The sequence below is a fragment of the Tupaia chinensis genome, unplaced genomic scaffold, assembly GCF_000334495.1.
Source record: "Tupaia chinensis unplaced genomic scaffold, TupChi_1.0 Scaffold000290_1, whole genome shotgun sequence".
NCBI classification, from domain to species: Eukaryota; Metazoa; Chordata; class Mammalia; order Scandentia; family Tupaiidae; genus Tupaia; species Tupaia belangeri.
The window spans coordinates 2,080,567-2,098,877 of record NW_006159775.1 but is presented as its reverse complement, the minus strand read 5'-3'; the positions used below and the strand labels follow the sequence as shown (position 1 = coordinate 2,098,877).

Genomic DNA, 18,311 nt, shown 5'->3' with positions numbered 1-18,311 from the left:
GTGTGTGTGTGTGTGTGTGTGTGTGTGTGTGTGTGTGTAAGTTAAAAGAACACAGAAAGGGAAGTTATAAGAATGCAATAACTAATTATCGCATCAGTGTGAAACTGAGCAGTGTTTCCTTGTTTTGTTCTTTGAAAACAGTCTGCTTTCTTTAGACAACACCTTATTTGTGGCGTTGGTCCAAAGCTACTTGTCTCTTAGACTAAATGAAGCAGTAGGACAAAGTTCTCCAGCACTTCATTTAGTGTATCTTTTGTCTTTAGGGTATTTTTCCTCCTCCTTTCATCATATAACTTCCAGTATTATCCGACTTGAGAAGTTCAGTTTGATCTGTAACTTTTACAACTGTATTTTATTTCCATCAATGTTCTACTCCTTTAAGCATTGTGGCTGTATATGTGTTGGAGGATTTTTTAAAAAAAGAAGCAAATAAAATATGGATTAGTGTAAACTGAGCTCTTCTGCTCAGAGACTGGTAAGAACCGAATGTAAATAATTCAATGTGGCCTGGTACAACATCAATTCCCAGAGTGCCTAAGCCTCCTCAAGCGTTGTTTACATATCACCCTAGCAGCTGGCTTCTGAAGGGAGGCTTTGATATGCACCGAGCAAGTTAAGAGAGGGAGAAGAAAATTTCTTTCTTAACAAGTCATTTTGGTTCCTTTTTTATGGTTTCTGTTGATGTTTGATGTTTGACTTTCTCCTAAGACATTAGGATTTACTTTCTATTTAGCCAAAGGCAAACTTATGCAACTTCTCTCAGAACAAAGTTGCCTTGGCAGCTTGCATAGACAAAACCTAACTAAATAGTAGCAGAGCCCCACTGTTCTACTCTATTCCGGTCTGCCTACAGTGTTGTCATACAGAAAAGTCTTGGGAAAGTACTTTCTTAGCAAGCTCAGATCAATGATTTGCCACTAAGCAAACTGATTAGGATAAAAGTCAATAAATTATCCTCAGTTTGGTCATATAGTATACTTTTTCCAATAAAGAAAACTTAGATTTTGTTAAATCTATTTATACTCTGTGATTTTCATGTCTCTTTCCTTAGTCTCTTTTGTTTTCATATATCTAAGCAATATTTGAAGTTTAGCAAGAAATTATAATCATTATTCAAAACAGTTTTTTGCCATGATTTCAAATAGAGAACTGTTTCCATGATAACAAATACCAAAAGAGATACATTAACACCTAATGTGTAAAATGTTCATGTTTGTATCTGAATTCCTTTTTTTTTCCTTTTTCCCCTTTGCTACTTTGAATACAGAACAAGCTATGAGCATATCTTTCAAAGTGTAAAGTATTTTCACAAGCATGAGTTACTGTTAACACAGAATAGGAAGCTCCCTGAAATTGGTGAAAGATGGTACCTGGGAAGATATTTTAAAGTATGACATTTTCATCCCTGACAATATCTGAGGGAGAAGTATGTCTGTTTAAAGAAAACATAGAAAGGAAGGGAGGAAGACAGAGACAAACAGAGAGGTCAGAAGAAAAAAAAAAGACAAAAAGTGGACTAGCAGGTGGTGTAGTGGTTAAGGTGCTGGACTCCCACATGGTTAAGCATGGTTCGAGTCCTGTACCCAGCATCTTGAAATATGCTTGTGTGTGTGTGTGTGTGTGTGTGTGTATGTGTGTGTGTGTGTGTGCATGCCCAAAATCCCAAAAGGAGAATGGAGGAGAAAGGATTGCTGAATGGCCATCCTTCCAGGGAGGGAGGGGGTGACTTCTCACTTCCTCTTTCTGTCTCTCTGTCTCTCTGCCAAGTGCATGTGTCCTATAACAAAAATCTCTCCCCCACCAAAAATAAAATGAAAAAGAAAAAAAAAAAAAGACCAAAGGCAAAGATCATTTACCCAAGCTCTCTTCTTTCCCATCAACACTGTAATGAATCAAATCTCTGTATATCAAGGGAGAGAGAGTGATACGGATAAGACAAAATGACTAAAACATACTGTCATCTAACTATTTCATGTTTAAGATGCATCACATGGCATAGAGAGTTTCTTTCTACTAATTAAATGAAAAGAAAAGTGTATAATTAAATTTGTTTCAGTCCTTGTTGCTGTGGGCTCAGATACCAGTTCCTTTTGACATTGGAGGTAACACTATAAAAACCAAGAGATACCCAAACTTCCATGTTCTTTATATTCATTTTTGAAATCATTGGAACAGAGTTCATAAGATAGAAGCTCCTTCTTCAGCTGGTTTGTAGTTACAGTCTTAAAAAGCAAACTTGACTTCGCTTTGAACCAGATATTTTGCCAACATGTTTTCATTGAAGAGTATAGTTGTCAAACTTTATTTAAATCCTTTATTGTTTATTTTGAATGATTGGTAGTGTTTCCTAATATTTTAGCTTTAATTTCCTTGCTCCTTTTTATATTTTTAGTTTTGCTATAGGACACATATGCTCATTGGAGAGAGACAGAGAGAAAGGGAGAAGAGAAAGCAGCCCCCATGAGGGACAGCCACACCTCAGTCCCTTGTCCTTCATTTTTTCTTTCAGGGTTTTGGGCACACATGCACATGCACACACACCGGTGTGTTTTTCAGGCTGCCAGGTCCAGGACTCAACAGTGCAGTTAACCATGTGGGATCTAGCTGCCTTGACTACCATACCATCAGCTGGCACTTAGTTTTAATTTCAAAAACTCCCTAGAATCTCAGACAAACAGCTAATTATCTGCAGATATTCACCTCTCTTAAGGAGATAGATATTTAACAGAATCATGAACAAGAAGAATCATATGAACTCATAGAGCCTCTTGTAGAAAATCAATAAGTTTTGAACCTTAAAACCATATTTCTAAAATAAAGATTAAGCCAATAAATGATTCCTTAATATCAACTAGATGTCTCATTTTTAGGAATTATAGTTGAACCATGGTTTCATTAAAGTGAATTTTCTTACTGACTACCACGTAATTTTTTTTATAAAAAGAATTAGACTCTTTTTCTCAAAGCTTCTTAAACTTTTCAAGTAAAAAAGAAAGTGATGGTACCATGTTTATGACCAAGATGGTGATGACAACAATAATAGTGACTAATGTTAAGAATTAGACTTCGAAAGCTCTTAGCTCTGTATGTACAAAAAGGCCAATATTTTTAGGAAAAATTGGAGTAGTATGATTCTCAGAAACTTACTCACATATCTAATTAATTCTAATTCTATTAATAACATCTAGAAATCACTAAAAATAGATGTTCTTGCTATGTTCTTAGCAAAATGTGTTATAAAATAGGTTAGCTTTTTTCAATAAACAATAGAGACTTTCAACAAAAATGATCATCAAGAATTGTACAATGTGTGGACCAGTACCTGACAGAAAAAGAGTAAACTCATTGCTAGGAATGAGCAATTTGTAACATTTTTAGTGTATAAAGGGACAAATCAACTGGTTTCCCTTTTATGATATATTTCAACATGATATGATAATCCTGCACTCTCTGGTGTGCATACAATAGAATGTTCACTACTGACACAATTTTACTTATGCTTTTTAAAGTTTATATTACTCATTTTAAATAAACAAAATTATTTTATGCCTGACACCTGCTAATTTTGACTTGTTCAGGGAAAGATTATTTATAGAAAAGTCATTTACTTCTACCCATTCCTCACATAAAGAAAAATCTAGATGGCTTGGCAATTCCAAAATAAAATTGGACTCATGAAAGTAGTAAAAGAAAATATAGAACTTGAGATATAAAAGTATGATCTTCAAGGCAAAAATCAGAAAAAAATTATCCTATGATGGGACCAGTGGATAGTGTAATGATTATGTCGCTGGACTCCCACGTAGTCAACTACAGTTCGAGTCCTGGACTCGGTGGCTTAAAACTCACTCCGGGCACATGTGCATGCCTGCCCAGAATCCTGAAAGGAGAATGAAGGAGAAGGGATTGCGGCATGGCCATCTCCCCAAAGGGGTGATTTCTCACATTCTGTTTCTCTGCCTCTTTGGTGAGCGTATGAGCCCTATAGCAAAAATCTCCTCAAAAAAAAGAAAGAAAGAAATTATCACATGAAAATGTTTTTCTTCTGTCAAGAATGCCATAAACAAAATTAAAAGACACATAGAAAACTAGAAACAATATTTGCAAGATATATGAAAATGAAAAAGCAAATATTCATAATATTTAATGAGTTTTTATAAATCAATAAGAAAAGGAATCTCTCTGGTTATTTCTTAAATACTTTCAAGTTAAACAAACAAATTTTGTTTTAATTTTTAACAATTTTTAAGAGAGTTTTGTTTTGTTTTGTTTTGTTTTGCTCTACAGTGCATATGCTCACCAGAGAAAGAGAAAATGAGGGTATCTCCCCTCCCCTCAAGGAGATGCCTATGCTGCACTCTCTTCTGCTCCACTCTCCTCTCGGGATTTTGGGCATGCATGCACACACACCTGGCATGAGTTTCAAGCCAGTAGGTCTGGGACTTGAACCACAGTCGGCCATGTGGGAGTCCAGCATCTTAACCACTATGTCACCTGCTGGCCCCTAACAAATATTTTTTTTAAAAGAGAAATAGAAGGAGAAAGACAAGACAGAGGGGGAGAACATACCTGGTATTAGGAAGAGTATTGAAAATGGGAATTCATATGCTGCTATTGATAGCATAAAGTAGCGTTTTTCTTTTGTTCGGTCTGGCAAAATATAACAAAGTGTTTAAAAATGATGTGACTTTAGACTCAATTATTCTACTACCCAAAATAGAAACACATCCAACAAAATAAATGGTCAAACATATGCAGAGTTTTACAGGTCATATTTATAAGTGTAAACAATGGCAGTCATTCTAAAAAAATTCTGGGAAATATAACAAACATATGAGCTAATATTTCAGCCATAGAAGCTATGAAACCGAAGGAAGTAGTAGACATGGCTATATGGTTACCGATTTCACTTTCTACTCTTTAAATAGAACATTATAGGGGGCATGGTATAGGAAAGGAGTGTCTTGGCTTCAGATTCAGAATATCTGGTTTCTGCTAGGAACTAGCTGAGTTAATTAAGCTACATGAATGCATTACACAAATAAAAGGCATTATTAAAATATAAATGTTAGAGAGCAGAAGAATCTGTGAATTCTTTTATCCCTCAGTGTGCATTTGTCCTCACTGACGCTACAAATAAGAAGCTCCATTTCAACTGGGGACGAGATAGTAAATATCTCTGTCCAACAAAGGACCTAATAACCACATGTCTACTGAGCACTTGAAAGTCAGCTAGTGCAACTGTGGAACTAGATTTCTCATTTTATTTAAATGCTAATTAATTTAAACTTAAATAGTCATGCATCACTAGTACTTATTGGACACTTATTTAATATGAGATTTATTTGAAACCTCTGTGATGAATTTGGGTGATACAGGACTAGCAGGTGATTTTTTTTTTTTTGAGAGGTTTTTGCTATAGGGCATGTGTGCTTGCCAGAGAGACATAGAGAGACAGAAAGTGAGAAATCACCCCCAAGGGGGAATGGCCACACTGCAATCTCTTCTCCATCCTCCTCTCGGGATCCTGGGCATGCAAGCACATGCACCCGGCATGAGTTTAAGCCACTGGGTCCAGGACTTGATCCACAGTCGGCTACATGGGAGTCCAGCTACATAGCCATCACGCTAACTGCTGATCCCGCAGGTGATTATTTTTTGTGTGTGAAATTTCCCTTCTGCAGAAATACTGAGTAAAAATCCTTTGATTCTGGTATTAGCATGTCCAGGAATTTCTAGAGAAGTCTCTTTAAATTTATTCATTTATTCCATGGGTAACAACATCTCCCACAGGGGGATAGCCAGCCCAGACTATTGGCATATTCATGGTCTGCATACTCAGGGAGGTCTCTTGACACAAACCTGGAACCTTCCCATGTGGGTCAGCATTCCAGAGAGTCATATTTTATTGTTGTACCAGCATCCAGCCCCTGTTTTCCAGAGAAATCCTGGCCTCAAATATTCTTTAGCCCTGTTTGCTTAAGAATTCTAATGCTCATTCCATTTTTTATTTATTTAAAAGAAGTGTATTAACTATATCTGTATAGTTGACATTGAAAAGATAATAACAGCCCTGAATCCCTAGATTCGTGGCTTCCTTGGGATATGTTTAGGAGTCAAATCGTACAGACAAGTATTTCAAAGAAAGAGTAAAGTGCTTTGCGAAGCGTAAAATAAACCTCGGAAGCTGAAGAAGGGACGATTCAGAAAGAGGGAACAGTATGGAAAAATAAAGACAGACAGAAATCAGAAATCTCTGAAAGTGTAAGGTAGTCATGAAGATGCACTGAGAATAGAACCCAGAAAGGTGTGTAGATCATCATCCTCTTCCTCGTCGTCACTGTCACGAGCATCACCAGCATGATCAGAACTACAATAGCTATATTCTGGTCATTCGGTTTTAGGCCAAGAATTCTTCATGCATTACTTAATCTTTGTCACAATGTATAAAGCAAATATTGTCCTCATGTATTGGTGAGACAACTTCAGTGCCAGTAAGTGGAGAGCTGAGACGTCAGACCAAAAAGTCAGCCCGGTTAACCACACTGAGTTTCGACTTCTAGTGAGTGTTCTTATTTGTTCTTCTATGGAACTAAAACTACTTATCCCTGAATACTCTGGAAAGCCATATGCATTTGAGGAAGTCAATTATGGCAGCATAGAAAATAAACTAGAGAGAGGCCATAGATGGGCTTAAATCGATCCAGATGTTAATGTTACTCTCCAGAACAAGGATGAGGAAAGTTCAGAGCTAAGGGAGTGAAACCAGAGCTTGAAAAGTAAACTTGAAAGATGTTTCATCAATTGTAAAGAGAGCTTTACAAGAAGTCAGGTAGAGAACTCTGACTTATTTTTTAAGCCCCCTTCCCCAAATATCATGAATTACTTCAAGCAGCACCAGAACAGGATTGCTGTGGCCAAGGACACTGAGCATATCTTATAATATGTGATTTTTTTCTAACTAGACCAGTCTACATAAATCATCCTGTTGGAAGCAAATGTCACTACATTATCTATGGTCTTGAAATGTATGACACATTACAATACCATTTAGGATGTAATGTACTGTTGAGGTGAAGACTTCATATTTATAACATTTTTCCTTTCCTTAAAATTTTAATGTTTTTTGATTTTGACAAATAGTAATAATTTTTTTCCTATCATACAAAAACTTTTAGATTACATCATTAGAGATCATTTTAAAAGTTCAGGGAACAGCAGATGACACAATGGTTATGTCACTAAATTCTCATGTAGTTGACCGTGGTTCAAATCTCAGACCCAGTGGCTTAAAGCACGCCTGGTGCATGTGCGTGCATGCCCAAAATCCCGAGAGGAGACTGGAAGAAAAGGTGTGGCCATCCCCCCAGGAGGTGGTTTCTTGCTTTCTGTCTCTATGGTAAGCACACGTGCCCTATAGCAAAAATATCTCAAAAAAAAAAAAAAAAAAGTTCAAAGAACAATTCCCTTTATGACTGTGGAAAGTCTTCTAGTTGAATTTTTGATTTAAATATTTTCTTATTGTCCTGCCTTTGTCTCATTTAGGTTGTTATTTGTTTTTGTTTTTGTTTTTTATTTTTTAGGTTTTTGCCATAGTGTACATGCACTCACCAGAGGGATAGAGAGAGACAGTAAAAGGGAAAGTGAGAAATCACCCGCCAGGAGGGATGGCCATCCCACAGTCCTTTCTCTTCCATTCTCCTCCTGGGATTTTGGGCATGCACACACACGTGCCTGGCATGATTTTCAAGCTACTGGGTTCAGGACTCAAACCACAGTTGGTCATATGGGAGTCCAACACCCTAGCCACCACACCACCTGCTGGCCCCAGTAATGTTTTTATTTGTTTGTTTGTTTCATGGCACTATAGCAAGGTTCATTTATGGGTTGAAAGATAGTAGAAGTTGTTACTGTCCTGGCATCAGAGCCTCCACTGTTTTCTGAAACATTACTTCCAATTTTTTCCTAAGCTTTATGATCACTGCAGTCAGAAAAAACAAAAACAAAAAAAAGGTGTTGGAAAAATGCATCAAGAAGGTGGAGCGGGTTGAGTATGGTCTTAATAATAAAGAGCTGAAGGTATTGCTGAAGATTATGATCACTAGCCTGACTGGCAATAATTGCAAGCCAAAGGGGCTTGGCGTGAGCAGCACTATTTGGGTGTTCCGACCCACAGGACAGTCGAACAGGTTTCCTGAGGGAAGGAGTGAGAGACAGGACGAGCAGCGTGGAGATGACGCAGTGTTACAACATGGAGATGACACAGTATTACAACTCTTCAGGGTCATCCGGAGACTACGGGGTGTCACAACTCAGGGTCGTCCAGAGACCACGTGGTGTCACAGCTCTTCAGGGTCTTCAGGGTCATCTGGCGATTGTGGGCCAGGGATTGTGGTTATATACATGTTGGTGGGCAGTGATTGGTTGAATGAAGGATTGTAAAAGGTGGGTTATGATTGGTTGCTTTGTGGACCAATCATGAGGTGCCGGATATGCAAATCTGAGGGATTCTAAGCTCACCGATTTGCTATGGGAAGTGGCCAATCAGAGTATGGTTTTGAAGGTGAGGTTTTTGAAGGGGAGCCAATTGTGGCCTTTGTCATTGTGTAATTGTTTGCTCTCTGAGCCTAAGATGGCAATAGTAAGAGACTCATGAAAATGGCTTTGGCGGACTCACTGGTGCGCAGCCTCCCACATTTGGGCAGTTGGCTGACTATGTAATTCTTTCCCATACATTGATGACAGTAGGAAAACAAAACATGAGGAGGATATATAGGAACATATTATGTGAGTTCTGTGAGTTCTTTGATGTAATAAAATAGAATATTTCCTAAGTGCCAGATACTGTTCTAAGTATTTTACGTTTAGCTCATTCAAATTCATTACTCCTCACTTTGAGAATAGTATTTTGCACATGGAAATCACTGGATGTAAGTAATTACTATCTCTGCTGATATTCACAACAACTCCATGAGCTGGGTATTTTTATCATCTTTATTTTACAGATGAAAATATTAAGGCAGGCCAGAGAAGTTAAGTCAGTGCCCCAGAGCATGCAGTTAATAAAAGAGTTACCACCAGTGACCTCAACCACTAGGCAATCCTGCCTGCTCTTAATCTATGTAAAGTCTACTATATGTACAGAGAGATACTTGTAAAGGGCTTACAATGTGCCTGGCATATAGAAAACTCTTAAAAATGTAAGTAATTACTATTACATAATGAGATTTAGATGACTTTCTGGTATTTTTGTCGTTTTATGTGACACTGCTCAGGAAAAGTAACAAGACTTTTAGAGCAGCTTTAGATTTCTTTTATGTGCAGTGTAATTAAAGCTTTGTTTAAGAGCCCCCTATACTTTGGAGGAACCCTCTTTCTACCCAAGTATCATCGATCAGTTTGACTGACACGGAAGAATTTTTCACTTCCAAGAATGTGCTTCATTGAAATGTTTTATATGCACATCTACATGGCTCTGACCTTCTGACAGAGAATGAGTACTGTTCTTGTCACTAATGAGAGCAAACGAAATCCCTGTCCATGTTTGGTGTTTGATTAATCTGTCAATTTGTTCACCACCGTCTCACTTGGAATTAAATGTTCTGACATTTCCATAACCTGAGGAAGCTAGTAAGAGGGTGGCAGCCTGGAAGAGGAATCTGGCCTGAGGTTGCCAAAGTGTAGTTGTAAGTGGGTAGATGGGTACCGAAGTCATCAAGATCAAGTGGATTGTTCCAGGCAGAAAGAACCCAGCTAGACCTTAGAGCAAAGCCAGGTACAAACTTGGATTCTGATCTCTTTTCTGTGTATGTGATTTAGTTGGGGATAGGGTGGGTTATCATTCTCATTATAAAAAGAATTTTAAGGAAAATTACTTGAAATCTCACCGAAATAAAAAACATCAACAAACAGAAAATTAAGAATACTTGAGTATCGAAGACACAGGCTATACGAGAACAACATCCCTGATGTACCGGACTCCCTGGGGAGAATGTTACTTTTGTAGGTCATTCATGATGAATAAGAAATAGAGGAAGTTTGAGGACACCACAACTGAGCACAGTAGAATCATGGGACTCTAGAGAAGGGTATAGGAGGCTGCAGAAAAGAGAGCGCAAGGGAGCTTGGGTGATCAGCAGTTGCATTGTCGTCTGCATCTGACGCCCTCATCTTTACAAGGCAGACATTTTCTACCCATGCATGACCCATAAAAAGAAATTATGAAGACAGCTAGATGGCATGGAGGTAAAGGCAGCTGGATCCCACATAGCCAACTGTAAGGTTCAACTCCCAGATCCAGCAGCCTGAAAATCATGCCAGTCATGTGTGCATGCATACCCAAAATCCCAAGGAGAATGGAGGAGAAGAGATTGCAGCATGGTGATCCCCTCTGGTGAGGAGGGGTGGTTTCTTACTTTCTCTCTCTCTCTCTTTTCTCTGGCAAGCACACACATCTTATAGGAAAAAGAAAGGAAAGAAAGAAAGAAGAAAGAAAGAAAGAGAAAGAAAGAAAGAAAGAAAGAAAGAAAGAAGAAAGAAAGAAAGAAAGAAAGAAAGAAAGAAAAAAGGAAAAGAAAGAGAAAGAAAGAAAGAAAGTTATGAACCCCTAAACTACTCTTCTTTTCATATTCATGCAACAAACAATACATGATTTTACCTTGCCTATGAAATACTTCTATATTCCTAGGTATATATTTTATCTTTGTCTCATACACCACCTGTATTCCTTACAACTTTCCCTTTGCCTAACATTGTCCTTAAGTTTAGCTGTCTTTCCTCTCTAACTAGACAAATAAAAAATACTCTAACCCCTGGCTAATTCTCTCTGAGAACCAGTGATTAAAGTCTAAAGTCTGGGCAGGCAAAAAAGACACCAGAGTATATGATTGTCAGCAACAGGTTTTTCCAATTTGGCTAGCCCAACATCCTTGACTTCAGCTGGTATTGTTGCTATTTGGGTTTCCTTTTGTTTACACTTTTCTTTAATGTAAAATAAACATTCTGGGTTGCAACATTTTTATCTTTGATATTTAAAATTATATGAAAATAAACCTTTGGACTTAAACATCCTCTTGTAATAGTCATGCTGAAATCTGGAGTTCTTCTCATTAGGACTAGGGTTAGGCAAGAAAGAAATATTAAAATGAAGAGGAACTTATTTTACCAGCTATTAAATATATTACAAAGCTATAATTATAATTAAGTTGAACTAACATTAAAGAGGATGTTAATACAGACAAACCCCCGGAGTGTAAACAAACACCAGCTTGGGTATTAATACACACTGGAGCAGGCAGCACACATCAATAGGAAAGAAGATAGTTACTGTGCAGTAAAGAATACCAGGATGAGAAAAATCTTCATTCATATCAAAAAATGCATTTCAACTAAATCAGAATTGAACAGAGTAAATCAAACTGTAAGAATTGATATAAAATATAGAGGAAATTTTAAATAGCTTTATTGTGTTGTAATTGACAATGAACTATTTTGTATTTAAAGTATACAAATTCATGTTTTGACACCAGGTAGAATCAAGATAGTGAACACATCTATCATCCCAAAGTTTTCCTCAAGCCCATTGGAAACGCCTCTCAGCCACTCCTCACCCATTGCCAAACAGCCACAGATCTGCTTTCGACCACTATACATTAGTGTGCATTGCCCAGTGTTTATATAAATAAGATCATGCAGCACTCACTCCTTCTGTCTGGTTTCTTAAATGTAGTGTAATTATTTTGTGATCCATCTGTGTTTTTGCATGTGTCAATAGTGTCTTCATTTGTATGGTTTTATTTATTTATTGTCTATCCATGCTTCTGTCCATGGACACTGGGGTTGTTTCCAGTTTGTAACTATCACAAATAAAGCCACTATGACCACTCATATAAAAATCTTGAAATAGATACATATTTTCTTCTCTTTTGAGCAAATACTTAGAGGAATTTTAAATGACCCATGAAAGGGAGAGAGCTTTATAAGCACGTTGTTAAAGATTCATTATTCTTTTAAAAAGTTATATTTGACAAGATTAACATTTAAAATTTTTGTATCTTTGCACATCTGAAAAAAAAAAGTCATTAACACACTTATAGGTTAAATGGTAGTAAAAAATATATATAAGTAATAGCTAATGATGGGAAGAAATTACTATAGGCAAAGCATCGGAAACTGTGTCTTATGTTTCAGTTAACCGTCTCAACACTGCTAAACCATGGACTCTGTCATCCTTAAAGCAGCCCCATGCTGTAGCCTAAGGACTTAGCTACTGCTCTGTGCTGCCTCCTTGTGTGGAGAAAGGGCATATATCATACTTAGATGGTATACTTATTTTAAAATATCTGATATTCTAATGCAAGACATAATGCAACAAGCTCTAAAATGTGTCTGATACACACAAGGAGGTTTTTAAAAAGTTCATGGCAGTGTGTATTAGGAAAAGAACTTCACATGAATTTCAAAAATTTCTTGCACCAAAATACACTCATACTTTAATTCCATTTTTTTTCAGGAACTTTTTGAAGTCCCCTCATATATGAGATAATAGGTTCATAAAGTAAATATAAAATTAAAAGGTGTGAGAAATAGGGCCAAGCAGTGTCCTGGTAGTTAAAGCAGCTGGCTCCTACATGGCTGACTGAACTTGGAAACTCGAAAAATACCAAGTATGTGCATGTGTACTCAAAATCTCAAACAAAGGGACAAATGGAGGAGAAAAGATTGCAGTGTGAGCCTGCCTGTGACCAACGCATTCCTCTCTCTCTTTCTCTCTCTCTTTCTCTCTCTCTCTCTCTCTCTCTGGTGAGCCCATGTGTCCTCTGGCAAATTAAATTAAAATGTGTGCAAAAATATTTAGGAAAATGCTTAAAACAATGGCAAAATGGGAAAGAAACATAAGTAGATACCTCAAAACAAAAAGAAAGTAAAAATCTATTAAAAACATTAGACTTCTCTTTTAATCAAAGAAATAGAAAGTAAAATCACACTGATACCTATCAAATTAGTGACTATCTTTAGATACATTGTTGGATTTTTTTAGCTGTACTTTAGAACTGAAATGTGTAATGCTGAAATTGAAAATCATTCTCATACTTCATTGGTATCATTTTAAGTTAATACAGTAACTCTAGAAAACAATTTGGCATATGAACATGTATTAATAAGGCACAGAATTGGGGTGCAATGATAAAATGCTGTCCCTATGTGACCACAATCTGGGGCTGGCCCAGACTAAGGGTGGATTGCTATGCCAAGACCCTGTTGGGGTACTCTCTGTCTGTCTCTTTGTCCCTCATTCATGGAAGAAATAAAGTTAACAAAAATATGTATCAATGACTTGAAAATGATTACACTCTTTGGTTAAGAAAATTACTATTGGAATCACCTAAAGAAATCATCTAAAAATGATAAAGAAGATTTAAATACAGATACTCTTGTATAGCATTATTTATAGTAGTAAAACATGGGTAACAAACAAATGTCTTTTAACAGGAAAATAAATAAAGTCATTCCATAGCTAAGTAATCCTATATAGCTACAAAAGGGGTTTTTCTAAGCATAATCATAAAGTAGAAATGAGAATTGCTACAAATTTTCAGGAGAGCAGTTTAAGAATCTTTTAATTGACTTAAATATGTATTACACTGGCCTAGTAATTCTACTTTTAAGAATATAGACTATAGGGACCAGCAGTTAGTGTAATAGCTATGTTGCTGGACTCCCATGTAGTCTACCGTGGTTTGCGTCCTGGACCCAGTGGCTTAAAACTCACGCCGGGCGCATGTGCATGCATGCCCAAGATACTGAGAAGAGAATGGAGGAGAAGGGATTGCGGCATGACCATCCCCCCTGGGGGGTGATTTCTCGCTTTCTATCTCTCTGTCTCTGTCTGGCGAGCGCACGTGCCCTATAGCAAATACCTCTTCAAAAAAAAAAAAAGAATATAGACTAGAAATAATAGAAATGTGTTTGCTCAACAATTTATAAATGTAGATATTAATCATGATATAATTAAAATATGATAAAGTTTGGACATATTCCAGATTTGACATTCAAAGAGTATTTTCATGAATATACTAGACACTCTCAAAGATATAAAAGTAAACTCGGTCTAAATTATAACACAAAGAAAAAAACGGAAGATGGGAAAGTCAAGGTGGACACATAAATGACAACCAGAAATAGTAGTCTTTGTAGATCTGGCAGTTTCCCAGCCAAAGCAGACATCTGAAAGGACCCTAACATTATTTACACCTACCGAGGATTTACTCTACCTAGTAATTAAACTCCAGGACACACTAGGTAATAGAGCTCTAAGACTTCAAGATTTGTGTTTCCTTAACCTTCTTGTTTCCTGTCTTTGGTTCTGCATGAAAAGACTCATCTCTCCGCAGTTCCAAGGAATCATTCCAAAAATAAATGCAGGCATTTGCTTTAACCAGGACATTATGTCCCCAGTTTTCTTTCCAAAATCTACAGGATGTACAAGTTGCTCTTCAAGTCTGTCCACAACACAACAAATGCAAGTTCTGCATTTGCTCCCCCGTGGAGTGACCATGCTTGACAAAGCTGTACTCAGTAGGTAATGTTCTTGGAGGAACTGCTAGATAAGGAATTCATAGTAAAAAAAACATTGGCAAAGCCTTACAAGTTATTTAGCACAATTTATTTAGATCTTAGTTCAGAAGTAAAATTCCGCACATTAGGTAGCATATAGAAAAGTGCTTTGAACTTCAAGCATTAAAGCAGCATGCAACTCTAGAGACTGTGGGGTAAGAATGGCAACCTGGAGACCAGCAGATGTCTTAAAGTTTATGTCACTGGACTCTCATTTAGTAGACCATGGCTCAAGTCCTGGACCCAGTGGCTTAAAACTCATGTCAAGCACGTGTGCATGCGGTGTCAAAATCCTGAGAGGAGAATGCAGGAGAAGGGATTTCAGTATGACCACCCACCCCGGGGGTGGGGGAGGGGGGGCGTGATTTCTTGCTTTGTCTCTCAGTCTGTCTGTTTCTCCAGCAAGTACATGCACCCTATAGCAAAAATCTCTCTAAAATAATAAAACAAGGATGGCATCTTATATCCTGGTCAGTCTGGAGCTAATTCTTTCCAGAATACTAGAAGATACCCTCGTCACTCCTTGTACCTTCTTTACCAAAACTGAGGATAATCCATTTGTCAACTGTGATGTCCTAGTCTCTTGAGGATTCATGTAGTCAATTTAAGACAATCTGAACCCTTCCCACGCCTTTGGAAATTCTTCAGGTTAGTTCTACTGTCTATGCCTGTTGTATTCTCTTCCCTCAACTGCCTTCATCAGACTGCAAGGGAAAGTCTGCCTCCTTGCCAGTGTTCACCGAAGAAACCACCAGCATTGGTGGGTCTAGTGACTTTGTCAAAGGTTTAGAGTTGGCCAGGGCTGGAGAGTCTGGGAGTGCACAGCCTCCATCATCAACTTTTATTTTACTTCTTTTTCTTTTCACATTTCACACACAAATGGTCTTCAGAAATTTCATAGAAAATATTTATTATGATAAGCTATGCAGAGATTTTGATTTTTTGCACCCAAATAAACTCATTCTTTAATTCTACTTTTCCATGATTTTTTTGAAGTTCCCGCGTATGCCCTTTGATCGTTTCTTACAGAGTCAAACATTTTCTCTCTTACTATGCAGAGAAATTTAGCTTTATTGTCCTTATTCCAAACTTTCATACTCAAATGCATCAAGACACTAGCAGAACAAAAGGTCTTCCAATGGCAAGTTACAAACTTTTTAAATGATGTATTCCTTTTATTTTTTAAATGATAATAATAATAATATGAGGTTGAGCATCTCTAATCCCCAAACCCCAAATTCCAAGTGGTCCAAAATAAAAAAACTTTTCTAGTGCCAACATGATGCCACATGTGAAAAATTCCATACCCGATCTCATGTGACTGGTCTCAGTTGTACGACATCACCTTCAGACTGTGTATAAGGCATATATGAAATAGAAATGAATTTTGGTTTTAGACTTGAGTTTCATCCCCCACGATACCTCATCATGTATATGTAAGTATTCCCAAATTTGCAAAAATCCAAAACCCGAAACACTTCTGGTCCCAAGCATTTTGGAAAAGGGATATTCAAACTGTACCAACCTTGCTCTTTTCCAAGATGTGTGTGAATTTTAGATATAAGAGATATACAAAACATTGCACAATGTATAGTTAACAGTGAGCACCTAATGAGTAATGATAATGGTAAGAGGATGACGATGACGATTCTGTATTGAGTAGCCAGTGTTTGCAGTAACTGTATTCCTGTGAGTATCACTTATCACAATTATAATTAATAATTTTTGTAATCGTGTTGTCCTGTCTCCCCCACTGAGATTGCAAGTTCCCAGAGGGCAGACATTATTTCTGTCTTGTTTACCATTGTGTGTCACCAGTGACTCGAAGAGTGTCTGGCCATATATTTAACTCTTTATTGCCTTTATTAATAGGTTAATGGACAAATGGACCGATATTAGGTGTGGACTCTGTTTCTCTCTCTAGATTTGTAACTGTGGAGAGAAAAGAAATGATAGGGCAGGTGAGCAATAATGAAGACATTTCAGATATTCTTGGAATGATGTCAGTTCTCAAAGAGGTTGCAAAAGATGAACAGAACCTCTTTATTTCTATGCATTTTCTGTGCTTGCTGCCAGATTAGTCTCCTTTCTGTTTGTGTTTAGTTTATACGTCTACCCAAAGCTGGTGGAGGGGGGAATAAAAAGAGAGAGAGAATAGAATATTTGTTTTCCTGCCTCCACACTATCTTACTAACACAAACCATGACCATTAGGTTTACAGACTAGTCCAGGAAAAATCTCTTACCCATAATTTATTTGAAATAGCTGAGTTTTTCTCCCTAAAATTTGTCTGTGGAAGTTTTGTTTTTTAAAATTCTTTTCATAATTTATTAGTTTATAAACCTGCTAATATTTTACCCACATGTGGGAAAACTGTCTAGAGATGCAAAGCACCATAACATAATAACATGAAGAGACCAGCCAAAAGATACCCATTACAATAGAGTTATTGTAGCTGTCAGCACTTAAACTTGGTAATATTTTAAAAAGTTTCATAGCTGCAGATGAGTCACTGCTGCTTCACTGTTAAGCAGTTCAAGAGGGAATGATATACTTAATAAATTGCAATTCGGTATTTTGGTTTAGAGCTAACTTGGATTACCTAATAATCTAACCATAATGCTATAGTATTTTCTGAACAGGAAAATGTGCTCTGTGCTCTCATGACACCTATAAGTTAACTTTAGGAATGTAACTCATTTCTCTGCTGCTAAGTCACCCTTGTATGCCAAGACAGTGCAACCCAAAGCTAAGATGCTGGATTTGCAGTCACCATCTTCTTTGATCCTCCTTCTCCCCTCTAAAGTGAGAAGATTCGGCTAAAGAAATGAATTTCAAACAATAGCAAGATAAGGGAATTTAGGTTTGCTGAGTTCTACCTTCCTTCCCCTGCTAGGGCAGCTTCTGTTTCTCTCTTCTAGATGCTTGGCCCAGGTTAAGGAGATGACGTGAATGAAAGATGCCATGGCAGAAACCAGAATTAGTAAGCTGTAGGAGAGACTCTTCTTTAGTCCCAAGTAAAGAAAGTTAAATCACAGAAAAAATATTTTCTCAGTCTAAAATGCTATATTAAACCAGATAAAATATAGGATGCCCAGTTAAATCTTAATTTTAGATAAATAGTGAATAATTTGTTTTTAGTATAAGTATGTCCTGTTCAATATTTGGGACACACTGGGGTCTTAAGTTGGAGTCACAGATGAGATAAGAGAGACGATTGTGCAGGTAGAACCAAATTCCAAGTTCTAAAACCACTGAGGTGAGCTGAGAAGATGGAACCTTTGTAATGGTGGAAAGCCTCAGTATCCTGAAACTCAAGGCTTCCTTTCAATGTCCTAAACATCTTGTGATTAGAAGACGTTTGCCCACATGCTCTTGGGCTATTCAAACTTTTGCATTTAAAATATATGATTTTACGATCTTCAGAGAAATAGAATGCATTTTGACTAAAAGTTGTGAGTATAGGCTCTGTTAGAAAGTAGTGATAGAAAAATTCAATAGTGAATTTTGAACATAAAACATAGTCTAGTTCTAGAAATTACAGAGTCTGTGAAATAACTGTATTTACGTTTTCATGGAATTTGATCTTTCTACTTTACCATTTTGGCTAGCTGGTAGGCTAGGGCAGAAGGATTGTGGTGTGACAAAATCCTGTTGGGGGGCTTTCTCCCTCTCTTTCTCATCTTCTGTCTTTG

The 18,311-nt window shown here is 37.2% G+C and overlaps 1 protein-coding gene across 28 annotated transcripts in view; it reads left to right on the top strand.

Moving 5' to 3' along the window:
* The window catches only part of DTNA (dystrobrevin alpha), a 418,880-nt gene that overhangs the window by 228,835 nt on the left and 171,734 nt on the right, over nucleotides 1-18,311 (top strand). The gene's annotated exons all lie outside the window — the stretch shown is intronic.